Source organism: Polypterus senegalus, chromosome 2, assembly GCF_016835505.1.
Source record: "Polypterus senegalus isolate Bchr_013 chromosome 2, ASM1683550v1, whole genome shotgun sequence".
NCBI lineage: Eukaryota > Metazoa > Chordata > Cladistia > Polypteriformes > Polypteridae > Polypterus > Polypterus senegalus.
Genome location: NC_053155.1, coordinates 298,502,731 through 298,519,422, shown reverse-complemented (window position 1 = coordinate 298,519,422; position 16,692 = coordinate 298,502,731).

Here is a 16,692-nt window from a genome sequence, read left to right as displayed (position 1 = left end):
TGCTCATTTTAATATTATAGGAATATACATACAACTAAATGGCCAATGGTTAGGATACCTTTAGTGGAAGAACCCGAAATAACTGCGCACAACGTTAAATAACAGACCACATATCTTAAGTTCTCTGTAAAACAGGAAGAGTAGTGACCGCAACCTCAACCAAGAGGGAAACCAGTTACTCATATGTTAGCTTCTCTTCATTGGATGCCCATCAAGTTCAAAATAATGCTAAAAGTCAGTCAAAATTAGTTTTTAAAGCACTAAATAATCGGGCTCCTCCATATATTTCACATGTCATCTTCCAATGTTTTTCTTCCAGGGTACTGAGATCATTTTTCACTTGATGCTATTAAACTCGCGATGATTATTTGCCAGAACTGCTCCCACGGTCCCGGCATTTAAAATCCCTTAAAGACGCATGTTTTTTTTTTTTTTGCTTTGCTATGTCTTGGAAGTCGTTGATATTCTTTAAGCTTTGGATTTTGGTGACTAAATAGTATTGTCTTTTTATTCAATGTTGTTACAGTTTTATTTTTGTTTAACTTTGTACATTACTTTGGTGCAGCAGTTTTAAATGTGCTTTATAAATTGATTTGATTTGAACCACCCGTGTGTCCAGTTCCACCTTTCCTTTCTTTGTACTTTCAGAACATAGTACAACAATAGGCAGGAACGCAGCTTCTGTCACTGCAGATCTGCGTGCCTGCCGTTATTGTGCGCATGTGCGGGTGGATCGAGTGGTGACAGTGACAACCTCTTCTCCGTGTCGGTCTTTGACGACATTTTGAGAAGCCTGTGGCCATCATGTATATTCTTTAAGATTTTTAATAGGTTAAACTGTCGGTGTCAAGTAAACCTACTGTCTGAGCAGCTACGTTGTGGCTTGTCAGTCGGACTGAGCGTGTCAGTTCAGTTTGATCACATACGTGACTGGCGACTCAATGGTGCAGCGTGAGAAGTCCCTCGCCCGCGATTTCTAATACTGGCATCAGTATTGCATGTTTTTGCAGCTTACAATGCAGCGAAAGGGTAAGTTCATAGGTGAACAAAAAAGCCCCAAAACATACCAGAGACACACACTTTGAAACAACAAACGTTCTGATTTGGGAAAGCATACCTTCTACATTTATGAGATCTCCCCGTGATAACAAAAGGGAACTATAGAAATAATTATTTTATCATGGATGTCTTGAGGTAAGAATACATTTCCTGTTCATTTGTCTGTTCACAGCTGCAGTCATGAGTGGAGTTAAGACAACCCAACAGATCCCCAGCACTAAGTTATGATCTGTTTATAATCTCACTTTTGTTTCTAAAGTTCTGTTTCTGCGGTGGTTATGTTCTACTATGGCTTGTAACGACAGAGATGTGAGCTCAAATACAGGGCTGTCTTAATAGCATTATAGACCCCCTGGGCCCCCTACCTACACAACCACTCAGCAAATCACAACATACATAGATTAGCTTGGGACCCCATATGCTGGCAGGGCACCCAGTCAACTGCCCAGCGTACCCATGCGTTCAGACAGCCCTCCTCAAATAATATAATACCGATCTGGCACTGTGTGTGTGTGTGTGTGTGTGTGTGCTCACCCTGCGAGGGACTCCTGCCATGTCCAGAGATTGTTCCGGCCTTGCACCCGATGCTTGCTGGCACAGGCTTTAGCTGCCTTTCGACACTGCCCTGCATAAATGGGTTAGGAAGAAGGTGTCATGGAAAAAACTCTCCACCATCTTCATGTTCACAGAGCCCAGATGAGGATACAGGATATTTCTTTATTTGCACAGAGCTTTGCTCAAACGTCTCAGTTGGTGGAGTGAGTAATCAATTATACATCCATCCATCCATTATCCAACCCGTTATATCCTAACTACAGGGTCACGGGGGTCTGCTGGAGCCAATCCCAGCCAACACAGGGCTACCTAGTCAGTTCTTGTCACTTAATTACAGTCGTATGAAAAAGTTTGGGAACCCCTCTCAGCCTGCATAATCATTTACTCTACTTTCAACAAAAAAAAGATAACAGTTGTTATGTCTTTCATTTCCTAGGAACATCTGAGTCCTGTGGTGTTTTATAATCAAAGATTTTTAGTGAAGCAGTATTTAGTTGTATGAAATTAAGTCAGATGTAAAAAACTGTTTTGGGAAGAAAGAAGTTTGAGTTCCCTGAGAAAACGTGTGCAGCCACAGGAGAAAGTACTAAATTAGCAAAGATACAGTGCCCTCCGTAATTTTTGGGACAAAATACGTTTTTCTTTGATTTACCCCTCTGCTCCACTGGTTGAAATTACAAATCAGATGTGATTAAAGTGCACATTGCAGACTTTCATTTAAGAGTATTTGCATATACCTACAGTCGTATGAAAAAGTTTGGAAACCCCTCTCAGCCTGCATAATCATTTACTCTTCTTTCAACAAAAAAGATACCAGTGGTATGTCTTTCATTTCCTAGGAACATCTGAGTCCTGGGGTGTTTTCTGAACAAAGATTTTTAGTGAAGCAGTATTTAGTTGTATGAAATGAAGTCAAATGTGAAAAACTGGCTGTGCAAAAATGTGGGTCCCCTTGTAATTTTGTTGATTTGAATGCCTGTCACTGCTCAGTGCTGATTACTTGAAACCCCAAATTGGTTGGAAGTTAAGCTTTGAACTTCATAGACAGGTGTGTCCAATCATGAGTGGTAAAAGGTACAGTGGTGTGAAAAACTATTTGCCCCCTTCCTGATTTTTTATTCTTTTGCATGTTTGTCACACAAAATGTTTCTGATCATCAAACACATTTAACCATTAGTCAAATATAACACAAGTAAACACAAAATGTAGTTTTTAAATGATGGTTTTTATTATTTAGGGAGAAAAAAAATCCAAACCTACATGGCCCTGTGTGAAAAAGTAATTGCCCCCTGAACCTAATAACTGTTTGGGCCACCCTTAGCAGCAATAACTGCAATCAAGCATTTGCGATAACTTGCAATGAGTCTTTACAGCTCTGGAGGAATTTTGGCCCACTCATCTTTGCAGAATTGTTGTAATTCAGCTTTATTTGAGGGTTTTCTAGCATGAACCGTCTTTTTAAGGTCATGCCATAGCATCTCAATTGGATTCAGGTCAGGACTTTGACTAGGCCACTCCAAAGTCTTCATTTTGTTTTTCTTCAGCCATTCAGAGGTGGATTTGCTGGTGTGTTTTGGGTATTGTCCTGTTGCAGCACCCAAGATCACTTCAGCTTGAGTTGACGAACAGATGGCCGGACATTCTCCTTCAGGATTTTTTGGTAGACAGAATTCATGGTTCCATCTATCACAGCAAGCCTTCCAGGTCCTGAAGCAGCAAAACAACCCCAGACCATCACACTACCACCACCATATTTTACTGTTGGTATGATGTTCTTTTTCTGAAATGCTGTGTTCCTTTTACGCCAGATGTAACGGGACATTTGCCTTCCAAAAGTTCAACTTTTGTCTCATCAGTCCACAAGGTATTTTCCAAAAGTCTTGTCAATCATTGAGATGTTTCTTAGCAAAATTGAGACGAGCCCTAATGTTCTTTTGTTTAACAGTGGTTTGTGTCTTGAAATCTGCCATGCAGGCCGTTTTGCCCAGTCTCTTTCTTATGGTGGAGTCGTGAACACTGACCTTAATTGAGGCAAGTGAGGCCTGCAGTTCTTTAGACGTTGTCCTGGGGTCTTTGTGACCTCTCGGATGAGTCGCTCTGCGCTCTTGGGGTCATTTTGGTCGGCCGGCCACTCCTGGGAAGGTTCACCACTGTTCCATGTTTTTCCCATTTGTGGATAATGGCTCTCACTGTGGTTCGCTGGAGTCCCAAAGCTTTAGAAATGGCTTTATAACCTTTACCAGACTGATAGATCTCAATTACTTCTGTTCTCATTTGTTCCTGAATTTCATTGGATCTTGGCATGATGTCTAGCTTTTGAGGTGCTTTTGGTCTACTTCTCTGTGTCAGGCAGCTTCTATTTAAGTGATTTCTTGATTGAAACAGGTGTGGCAGTAATCAGGCCTGGGGGTGGCTACGGAAATTGAACTCAGGTGTGATACACCACAGTTAGGTGATTTTTAACAAGGGGGCAATTACTTTTTCACACAGGGCCATGTAGGTTTGGATTTTTTTTCTCACTAAATAATAAAAATCATCATTTAAAAACTGCATTTTGTGTTTACTTGTGTTATATTTGACTAATGGTTAAATGTGTTTGATGATCAGAAACATTTTGTGTGACAAACATGCAAAAGAATAAGAAAACAGGAAGGGGGCAAATAGTTTTTCACACCACTGTATTTAAGGTGGTCAATTGCAAGTTGTGCTTCCCTTTGACTCTCCTCTGAAGAGTGACAGACAGCATGGGATCCTCAAAGCAACTCTCAAAAGATCTGAAAACCAAGATTGTTGAGTCTCATGGGTTAGGGGAAGGCTACAAAAAGCGATCTAAGAGGTTTAAACTGTCAGTTTCAACTGTAAGGAATGGAATCAGGAAATGGAAGGCCACAGGCACAGTTGCTGTTAAACCCAGCAGGTCTGGCAGACCAGGAGCGGCATATGCGCAGGATTGTGAGAATGGTTACAGACAACCCACAGATCACCTCCAAAGACCTGCAGGAACATCTCACTGCAGATGGTGTATCTGTACATCGTTCTACAATTCAGTGCAATTTGCACAAAGAACATCTGTATGGCAGGGTGGTGATGAGAGAAGCCCTTTCTGCACTCAGGCCACAAACAGAGTCACTTGTTGTATGCAAACGCTCATTTAGACAAGCCAGATTCATTTGGGAACAAAGTGCTTTGGACTGATGAGACACAAATTTAGTTATTTGGTCAGAACAAAAAGCGATTTGCATGGCGGAAGATGAACACCGCAATCCAAGAAAAAAACCTGCTACCTACTGTCAAATCTGGTGGAGGTTCCATCATGCTGTGAGGCCGTGTGGCTAGTTCAGGGACTGAGGCCCTTGTTAAAGTCGAGGGTCAGATGAATTCAACCCAATATCAACAAATTCTTCAGCATAATGTACAAGAGTCAGTCACAAAGTTGAAGTTACGCAGGGGTTGGATATTCCAACAAGACAATGACCCAAAACAGAGTTTGAAATCTACAAAGGTATTCATGCAGAGGGAGAAGTCCAATGTTCTGGAATGGCCTTCACAGTCCCCAGATTTGAATATCATCGAAAATCTTTGGGATGATTTGAAGCAGTCTGTCCATACTCGGCAGCCATCAAATTTAACTGAACTGGAGAGATTTTGTATGAAGAATAGTCAAAAATACCTCCATCCAGAATCCAGACACTCATCAAAGGCTATTGGAGGACAGCGTCGAGAGGCTGTTAGATTTGCAAAAGGAGGCTCAACTAAGTACTGATGTCATATCTCTGTTGGGGTGTCCAAATTTATGAACCTGTCTAATTTTGTTATGATGCATATTGCATATTTTCTGTTCATCCAATAAACTTAATGTCACTACTGAAATCCTACTGTTTCCATAAGACATGTCATTTATTAAAAGGAAGTTACTACTTTGAAAGCTCAGCGAATGATGAACAAAAATCTAAAGAATTAAGAGGGGATCTCAAACTTCTTCATATGAGTGTACTCCCCTTCTCTGAAGTACACACATGTATTATCAATTCAATGGCAGTAGGCAATTTTTCAGACATAAAGACATATAAGCGTATTATGAATAAATAAAAGCAATCGTTAATGTGCCTTTTTCAGTTATTATTGTCTAGCTGCCTACAAAACAGAAAAAGCAATTCACAGCTGCACATCAACATTCAATAATGTCCAGAACGGGTGCTTGGAGATGACTTTCTGAAGTGAATCCACGTGGCAGTATATTAATGGAGTAGTTGGTGAAGTCAAATGCAGCTGGTCTCCTTTTAAAATGGCTGAATGTCACAAGAATGGTTTGCTTTTTTACATTCTTAAAGCAAGATGGATAAGCTTTTTTGCAGTACTGTATATGTTGTGAGCACCAAACACGAGCAGATAAACACAGTCCCAGGTTCAAACAAAGGGGTCTTTATTACAAATACCTTGAAGTAAAATCAGCACACAAGTGAAATTCTTCCTTTTCTCTCTCTCCACAGCACTGCTACTCCTCCAAGGCGAGTGATGCTGGTCTCCGCTCTCAGATCCGTCTCACCTGGACAAGGCAGTGTGGTCCCTTTTATGGAGGGAGTACTTCTGGTGCCAGGGGTATGCCCACTGGAAGCACTTCCAGGCCATATGGAAGCCTCAAATATCCCCTAGCTGAACCCATGGATCCCAGCAGTTCTGTACTACTGTCGGACTACAAATCCCAGCATTCCCTGTGGGTGTCCGAATGTTTTCCAATATTCAGGGCTGCTGCCATCTAGCATATGGGGGGAGACAATAAGCAGGAACTATCGCTTTCCCCGTCCTTCCATGTTATGGGCATCCCGTCCAGGTAAGGACCCCAAACCAACTACAGCTGGGATGCTGGTCCCATCATGCTGTCCCTCACAGTATGTAATCTTAAGATGCCATTCAATACTCAATAACATTTATAGCTTGACAAATTCATGTATTTGGTTAAGTTTTAAGGCTTTTTCATTCACCTGTTGATCTGTGTACCCTTTAGCCCCATCGTAAACTTCAAGAACAAACAAGGTATTTTTTAAATTAATAAAAAAACTTCAAAATGAAATTTGATATGGCAAATTAATATATTCTGTACCATGATTATATAAAAACAGAACTTCAACTTAAACAATACCGAAATTATCCTAGAAGAAACTGGTGTCTGTTACCTGCGATGCATTTAGTCACATTGAACAGAAGGGTTTGGTCTCCGATTTATTTCGACGCTTGTGTTGCCAGATCACAAGAGCTTCCTCTAAAAGTATCACAAACTTATCACTAAATCCTCAGTCACTACAGAGTCTCTCACCAGTTTTCTGGGTGTTTGTATTTCATGTTGGGGGTTACCAGAATGTGTAATAATGAAAAACAGTATTACGTTTCTCTCCATTTTTGTTCAGAGTAGCCATATCAAAATATCTTGCACCATCTTCGGAACAATGGACGAGTTATTTGATTTATCCAGACACAAAAATGATCATGAGGTCATGTAAAAATATTATTTCTTTACTGAGACTTCCCTACTCCAGAGCAGTGTTTCCCTACCTGTGGACCACAGTAACACTGTAGGTGGGTCGTAGCTGATCCTAGACAAAACTCCGGCTCCCAAAACCGCTCCGACAATCATGCTCAATTCATAGCAGCAACATTGCAGGTGGCTTGCGGACGATTTTGGGTGAGCTCCCCAAACCCCACTCTGTTAATTGTGCTCCATTCACCAAGGAGGAAAAACACCAACAGACAGGCTAGGACCCCAGCCATCCTGCACTGTCACTTTTCACCCTCCTCACATCTGGGAAGCGACTAAAGTCCATTCGGATACACACCTCCAGGTTCAGGAACAGTCTCTAGCCAACTGCAATCAGACTCCTGAACAATCGGGTAACAGTTGTGTCACCTCCACTGCTACCTGCACATATAGTTCTGCCACTGTCTCTATTTATTCCTAGGATTCTGGTTTTATTTATTTACTTATTTATATTCATTTATTTATTATGTGTGTTTTGTCTGTGTTCTCTGTCTGAGGGGGCACATGCAAGCAAGCATTTCATTGCACATGGTGCTTGTAGACATGACAATAAGGAATTGAATAGGTTCAGTTAAGGCTCTGGGGCCTCATGTATAAACGGTGCGTACGCACACAAATGTTGCGTAAGAACTTTTCCACGTTCAAATCGCGATGTATAAAACCTACACTTGGCGTAAAGCCACGCACTTTTCCACGGTACCTCATGCCTTGTCGTATGCAAGTTCTCCGTTCGGTTTTGCAGACTGGCGGCACCCAGCGTCAAAGCAATGCTACTGTTCCTGTGTGGTTACCCATTATTTTCCTGACGCGGCTTTATAAATACACTGAAACTAACCGCATATTGTTTATTAGTGTAACAAATCTGATTGTAATTAACTTGTAACAATATAATGGTCCAGGGAACAGCCATAGTATTCCAAATACCTTAACTGCTTTAGTGTTGTTACTCTCACTTCTCCTTCTTCTTCTTCTTTCAGCTCCTCCCGTTAGGAGTTGCCACAGAGGATCATCTTTTTCCATATTACTCTCACTGCACCACTCGGAGTATTTATATCACTGTATCTGAGTGTAAATCACAGCGGCAGCTGATCGGAAGGAAAATTATCGGTATAAGCTTTAAGGACACGCTGTCTCAGCCACGGGAAAACGTTTTAAAGCCTTTCCTGTACAGACCTCGCGGTTCAAAACAATTTCATCCCAAGAACTTTAAACGCACTCAATCAATTGCTCCTTGTAGAACTGTTTGTACTTATAAGTACAATCACCTCACTGTAAACTTGCACTACAGTTATAATATCGCACAACCTGCACCACTTTATAAAGCGCGTATTTACATATGATGACGATATCATTTTTAAGATGAAATGCAGCAAAATATGTTTATTAAATTATACAGATAAAACTTTAACTTCATTTAAATAATCTATATTCTTCACTGGGAGTGTCGTTAAGGATAGAATAATTAAACATTTACTACGAAGATATTTCAATGTTCCTTAAACGTTTTGAAGAATCGGCGCTAAGCTTACAGATCTTCTATTACAGAGCTGACTGTGTGGCGATCGGTTACTTGTAGAAAGAAAAGCACTGAATGCAGTGACGGCCACGCCAATATATATTGAATATAAAACAGAAAGAGAAAATAACAACACAGCTAAAAACGCAGTGACAAATTTCGGCAAAAGTTAAATGCTTGTGTCATGAGCACGAGGCGGCTATGCAGTGTCTGCAACGGACGAGGCCATCCACCGTGCATAAGCTACCTTACTGACATTGGCGGGCGAAGGAGCCACCGATTCTTCCTCTGCCCAGTGCCACCACAAGCCTAGAGCCACCTGAGTACTGCTGCAATAAATTATTTCATTGAAGTGAAACACATGTTTAATAACGTGCTTTAACTCCTATCATCATGAAAATGATATCACATATACATCTCAGTATTTTAGTTATTCAGAGAGCTGTAATATCACAAATGTAATGGACTCTGTGTCCAGTTGGAGGAAGAGAGCCGGTTTAAAAAGCAAGTAGTGATTCACACACATAGGCACATAGAAGATCAAATACAAAACAAAGCATTTAACGTGCTACTTTAATTACGATGTGATTTGAGAAACTGGTTAATTAAACGATTTTAAGATGAAGTTTATGATGTTCTACTTTAATGACAAAATAAACTACGTGATTAAAGTGGAAATGTCGAGATTGAAGTTGACATTTTGTGCTTTTTCCCCTCTGTGTGCCTTTTTTTCTCTGTACCCTAACAAGCTTTCATATGACACTCAGACAGTGGGCTTACAACTCGGCTTTCTACGGCAACTTTGATATGTGACTTCTTTTTTATTTCCGGCACTGTGCGATTTTGTGAATGTGAGCTTTCAAGTTTCTCCAACACGCTATGTCACTCGATCAACTTCCTTTTGTTGATTATACCACGGTTTATTTGAACAAATAGTATGTTTTTCCTTTGCCTCCACTTGGTATTCGCTGAAATTCTTATATTTCCCCCATGCTTTTCCCATTGTCTTTTCACAGAAGGCTGAGCTTAAGGGCGATTTATATTGATTTGCATATTCAAAGAGGTGTAATTCTGGGAGGAGTTGGGGCGTTACATAAAGCGCGTGCACGAGCGTTAGTTTTCACGCTGACCGGGAGTTATGTAGTGGAAGAACGTGGAAGTTGGAGTACGCACAGATTCCTGCATCTGGATTTTTCTGTGCGTAAGCACATTTCGGCTTTTGCGCTTACGCCATGTTATAGAGCGAGTTCTACGCATGGCGTTATACATGAGGCCCCTGGTGATCACTCCAGACCAGAGGCGGCCTTAGGGGCGTGCGGGGCCTAGGGCTGACCAACCCAATGGGGGGCCGGATACGTCAAACGCTGTATAACTTTATAAACTTGCGTGCGGATTTAATTAAAATAATGTCATTTCACACGCTGTCAGTGTTGTTGAAACTACGAAATTCTTAACTTCTAGTGTTTCTTGCTTTAATTCCTCTCCTTTAATCTGGAGTCACACCACAGAACTTGATATGTCTTCTGGACAAGGTCAAATTTATCGACTGCAATGGCTCAATCTTGTTAATAATGAGAATGGCAAAATTTACCCTACTGGGAATCGTCAGGATGACCGATCACACAATTTCCTCACAGCCTCTCGAACCCAAGCCTAGTTTTGTAATTTTCTGTGATGCCACCACATTTTATGCAGTCAACCATTGCTGATTGTTATGTTCAAGCCAAAGTTTTCCCCCTGGCTTATACTTAAATAGTTTCTTTTTGTCTTCTGTATTCACTTTTTATTATTGTCCATTGCTTTCCATTACTTTTTATACTCTCGTTCTGTTCATTTATGTCTAATTACTTATCTACATATGTTTTGCGGTTCACTTATGTTCCTTGAGTTGTGAGCCCTTAGAGGCGGGACCACCCATCCATCACAGTTCAGTGACCACCCTTAGTCAGTCAAGACAGGCTGAGAATTGAAGTCCAGGTGGTTCATTTTGAATTCACTCTGGTAGATTTGGTTTGAAGTTGTATTATATTTTCTTTGATTTTGATCTCTGGTTCTCAACTAGTTTTTGCTTCTGTTACTTTTCCTTGTTGAATTCATATTGGGAGTCATTTGCTTTGCGTTGATCCTATAAACTGCTTTGTTGTATTTTTCTTCTTCCTTTCATAAATCCTTCTTTTATAAAGTTTCTTCATTGCTTTGCTATGTACAAGCCAGGGATTCATGGTAACCCCTTCCCTTGTGGGGCATTTTGAGTGTTCTTTTAAACATTTCATAGCATATTTTTAAAAATTTTGAAGCACATTATGGCCTGGTGGAGCCCAAAGCCAGCCACTCTAGTGGAAGCTAGACTGCCTTCTGGGGTACTTCCTCTTTGCAGGCTGGTGGGATTCAGGTCTGCTTCACTGGCTGATTTTGACAACTTTCACTACTTTGTGAGATGAATCATAACATTAATAACATCAGAATATGCCATCATCCTGGCCCATTGTTTTTTTCTTTTTCCAATCTGTTATGGTACAAAAAAAAAAATATTAAACAGTTGGCTAAGCTGGCTCCATTGTTTAAAGGATCAGTTTGTTATTTTTCAAGTCAATGTTTTTTCTTCACAAACATTCAGTGCTTTCTGTGCTTCCAACGCATGTTTGTGACAACAAAAATAATCTGGAAATAATAGTTTATAATTGCATATTGCTGGTACTGTTCTGTTTTTATTGTGGATACGTTTTCACTTATGCAAATTTTTATGTAAATACAGCAGCAAGTGATTTGGTCTGTTGGGGGGAACCACGTCCCCCATGCACAGCTGGTCTTCTTTTTAAAAATCAAATTATTGATTTTTTTTGTTTATAAATGTTATGTATGAACTATTTTACAATACAGTCATATTAAAAAGTTTGGGATCCCCTCTTAATTGTTTGGATTTTTGTTTCTCATTGGCTGAGCTTTCAAAGTAGCAACTTCCTTTTAATAAATGACATGCCTTATGGAAACAGTAGGATTTGAGTAGTGACATTAAGTTTATTGGATTAACAGAAAATATGCAATATGCATTATAACAAAATTAGACAGGTGCATAAATTTGGACACCCCAACAGAGATATGACATCAATACTTAGTTGAGCCTCCTTTTGCAAATCTAACAGCCTCTCGACGCTGTCCTCCTATAGCCTTTGATGAGTGTCTCGATTCTGGATGGAGGTATTTTTGACTATTTTTCATACAAAATCTCTCCAGTTCAGTTAAATTTGATGGCTACCAAGCATGGACAGCCTGCTTCAAATCCTCCCATAGATTTTCGATGTTCAATATTCAAGTCTGGGGACTGTGACGGCCATTCCAGATCATTGTACTTCTCCCTCTGCATGAATACCTTTGTACATTTCCAGCTGTGTTTTGGGTCATTGTCTTGTTGGAATATCCAACCCCTGTGTAACTTCAACTCTGTGACTGATGCTTGAACATTATGCTGAAGAATTTGTTGATATTGGGTTGAATTCATCCGACCCTCAACTTTAACAAGGGCCTCAGTCCCTCAACTAGCCACACGGCCCCAAAGCATGATGGAACCTCCACCAAATATGACAGTAGGTAGCAGGTGTTTTTCTTGGATTGCGGTGTTCTTCTTCCACCATGCAAATCGCTTTTTGTTCTGACCAAATAACTCAAGTTTTGTCTCATCAGTCCAAAGCACTTTGTTCCAAAATGAATCTGACTTGTCTAAATGAGCATTTGCATACAACAGGCGACTCTGATTGTAGTGTGAGTGCAGAAAGGGCTTCTTTCTCATCACCACCCTGCCATACAGATGTTCTTTGTGCAAATTGCACTGAATTGTAGAACGATGTACAGATACACCATCTGCAGCAAGATGTTCATGCAGGTCTTTGGAGGTGATCTGTGGGTTGTCTGTAACCATTCTTGCAATCCTGCACATATGCCGCTCCTGGCCTGCCAGACCTGTTGGTTTAACAGCAACTGTGCCTGTGGCCTTCCATTTCCTGATTACATTCCTTACAGTTGAAACTGACAGTTTAAATCTCTGAGATCGCTTTTTGTAGCCTTCCCCTAACCCATGAGACTCAACAATCTTGGTTTTCAGATCTTTTGAGAGTTGCTTTGAGGATCCCATGCTGTCTGTCACTCTTCAGAGGAGAGTCAAAGGGAAGGAAGCACAACTTGCAATTGACCACCTTAAATACCTTTTACCACTCATGATTGGACACACCTGTCTATGAAGTTCAAGGCTTAATGAGCTCATCCAACCAATTTGGTGTTTCAAGTAATCAGCACTGAGCAGTGACTGGCATTCAAATCAGTACAATTACAAGGGGACCCACATTTTTGCACAGCCAGTTTTTCACATTTGAATTAATTTCATACAACTAAATACTGCTTCACTAAAAATCTTTGTTCAGAAAACACCCCAGGACTCCGATGCTCCTAGGAAATGAAAGACATACCACTGGTATCTTTTTTGTTGAAAGGAGAGTCACTTATTATGCAGGCTGAGAGGGGTTCCCAAACTTTTTCATATGACTGTAGGTAGATCAATACTCAACAACTGTCCTGACTTGACAAATCAACGTATTTGGTAAGTTTTTAAGCTTTTCCTCCATGCCCCATTGACTACAATGTAAAGTGTAAAGTGTTTGTTTCAGTTTTTAGAAAGCGATTAACATTAGGACACAATTCTGCATGGCAAATGCACATGAAGCATGTTTGTGTAGAAATAACTTCAACATGAAAAATACCAAACTTATTATTTACTGAGCATTCCCTTCATTTGCATTGTCCAAAAAACATGCTTTTCCTTTCATTATGGTTTGGTCAGGGCTCATCCCTGGCTCAGATGTCTTTTCTTTTTGATACATTCTGTTTTTTGAATCAAGTTATTAAGAATATTGTTTTATTAATTTAATAGTTTTTGGTTATGATTGTTGTATCATTTATAGTTCTTTAAATTAGGTACCCTGTGTTCTTTACAACGAGTAGGGGGAGCGGAGCCCCAGGGATACATGAGAGCCAGCAGCCATGCAGTAGCTGGTACCCTGGGCTCAGACAGAATGATGTTAGGGGTGGCCCTGCCTCCTGGGGCTTCACCCAAAAAACACAAGGAATGAAAGTACAGTTAAAGGGACAATGCACAATTATAAACATAAGAAAAAGGTAAAAACATGAAAAATAATTATTCAAAAACTACAACAAAGCATAAAATACATAAAAATACTGACCCTTACGTAACAGGTGCAAACTGGAAATCAGGTTATCCTGTTGCGGATAGTATTACCAGGACCAACCAATGGAGCGCCTGGTGGTCAGGCAACCCACATAATTTGAATGGGATCAGCCCAAAATGGTGACATGAAACCAACATGTGGACTCACCACCTGCAAGATGAAGGGTGAAGGCAGGGTGCTTTGTCATCTAATGATTTCTTTCACCATTTGTCATTTTGTTTATTTCTTTTTGGCATAAATGGTATTCCATATAAATGGGGCTGTGGACAGAATTTAGAAGGCAGTGCAGTGCTTAAGAAAAATTCTACCTGCATCCAGTAGGTGGCAGCAACACACCAACTGGCATTGGTCTGCCATCACAGCCCAAAAGCAGAGTTCAAGTTTCTCTGTGCGTTTGAGATGGATGTGTGGGTGTCTTCATCTGTGTTTGTATTTAGCTTTTATTAACAAGCTGTCTTTTCGCATTTCTCTCAGATGCCCTCATGTATATTCCTAGTAGTTTATGTTTTTCCCACAGAAATGTAAAAGGGAACAAGGTCCCAGGTTACAGAATGTTTTCTTGTGGAAAGTTAAATGAGATTAGGAATGGGAATGGTGAGATGGGATTGATGGGATTGAGTGTTGTGCTAAAAATACCATTCAGTCTAACTGACATGAGAGCTAAGAAATAAGCTGATAAGGAAAGAATCCTTTACACTGGACTGCAGAAGAAACAGACTTGCTCTCATATGCAACAAATTTATATATATATAATGTATGTATATACATATATCTTATACAGTGCCTGCTAAATAATATGTCTATGATCTGCTTCTAACAACTGAGAGGGTGTGGCAGATGTTGGCCGATATATAAATATATATATCTTATATAGATAGATAGATAGATAGATATTATATTATATAGATATATATATATATATAGTCACACATGCACGCTTAGGGGACAGACAAAGGACCTAAACGAGCGTGAAAGTATGAACGAAGGGGGAGCGTAACAGAATATTGATGCCTTTTCTTTTTCATCAACAGAAAAACAGAAGAACAACAGCCGTAAAATACCTCAGTTCCACACAACCACAGTACTTCCGGCTCTCCGCGATCACTCCACTTCCAGATTCCTCTGCCAAAGACGTCACGTCCATCCAGTATCGATGTCCTCACTTCCGCTCCCATGCCGATGACTTCACTTCTGGCTTCCACTGATGACGTCGTCCACCTTTTCACTTCCTGCCAACTCAGTTCCATTTTGTGTTCATCTAAATTAATATTTCTTCTTTATAACACACCTCAGATAACTCAATGTCTTTGTTGAATGTGATTTTATGCAATTACGATTGTATTTCAGTCTAATAAGACTACTCAGCAATGGCAGATATTATACGGGGAATTCTCCCAACCCTTGATCGATTTCTCTGTTTTTTTCTCGTTCACAGTATATATATATATATATATATATCTATATACAGTAATCCCTCCTCGATCGGGGTTATGCTTCCAGAACCCCGCGATAGGTGAAAATCCGCGAAGTAGAAACCATATGTTTTTATGGTTATTTTTATATATTTTAAGCCCTTATAAACTCTCCCACACTGTTTATAAATATTCCCCGCAGAGTTATACTGCATAATCCCTTTGTATTCTCTTAGATATTAGGTAACATTCATTGAAATTATGTATGTAAACACACTGTTTATATACAGTAAAACCTAAATATTATTTTAAAGATATCGAGTGTCTCCGATATCACATATGTTATAGACATTACGATAGACATGCCACCAGCAATAAATACGTACAATGCAACAAAAATAGTATACAGTAAATGTGTATACAGTGACACTAAACGTACGTACATGTACTAAGTACTGTAAGTAGAAAATTTATTATGGTTACTCACCAACAATGACAGGACGACTTGTCCGATAACAATGAGTTTAATTTTACTGCACAACAAAGGAGAGCGTTACAGCCCTTAAAGGATCCTCTTCAGGCGACTGTGTAGCACCGCCGTTGTTCTTCTTCAATCCAAATCCCTAAAGCAGATTCCATCCAGACTACTGCCTTATTACATCCACTTACACCTCGTTTTGCACCCTGTTTAAAAGAACACTGCGGCGTAGATCTTATATTCCTTTCCTACTTTTTAAATAAAAGAATCGTAGCCTTCAACAAATCCAAAACATTTACCTTTTCGCAATCGTTAACATCTTCCGCTTATGCTTGGGCACGGCCCCTGAAGCAGTAGCAGATCGTTTGGAGCCATAATGAAGGGCTTGACTATGCACAAAGATAAACACAAAAGAGCACAACTCTTTACACAGCGAAACACGTTGATGCTGAATGAGCGAGATGAGACTTCCTGGTTAACACTGCATTCAGCACGCAGGAATTTAACTGCGTGCTCTGATTGGTTAGATTCTCAGTCAGGAGAACTTAACTGCGTGCTCTGATTGGTTAGCTTCTCAGTCATCCGCCAATAGCGTCCCTTGTATGAAATCAACTGGGCAAACCAACTGAGGAAGCATGTACAGGAAGTAAAAGACACATTGTCCGCAGAACCCGAAGCAGCGAAAAATCCGCGTTATATATTTAGTTATGCTTTCATATAAAATCCCGATACAGCGAAACCGCGAAAGTCAAAGCGCGATATAGCGAGGGATTACTGTATATATATATATATATATATATATAGAGTGGCACCCAGGAGGACCGGAGGAGGGCTTGTAACTCCTCCAGACCGCGAGGGGGCGTCCGCCCTGGTTATGTTGGGGGCCACGGGTAAAGGGCTTG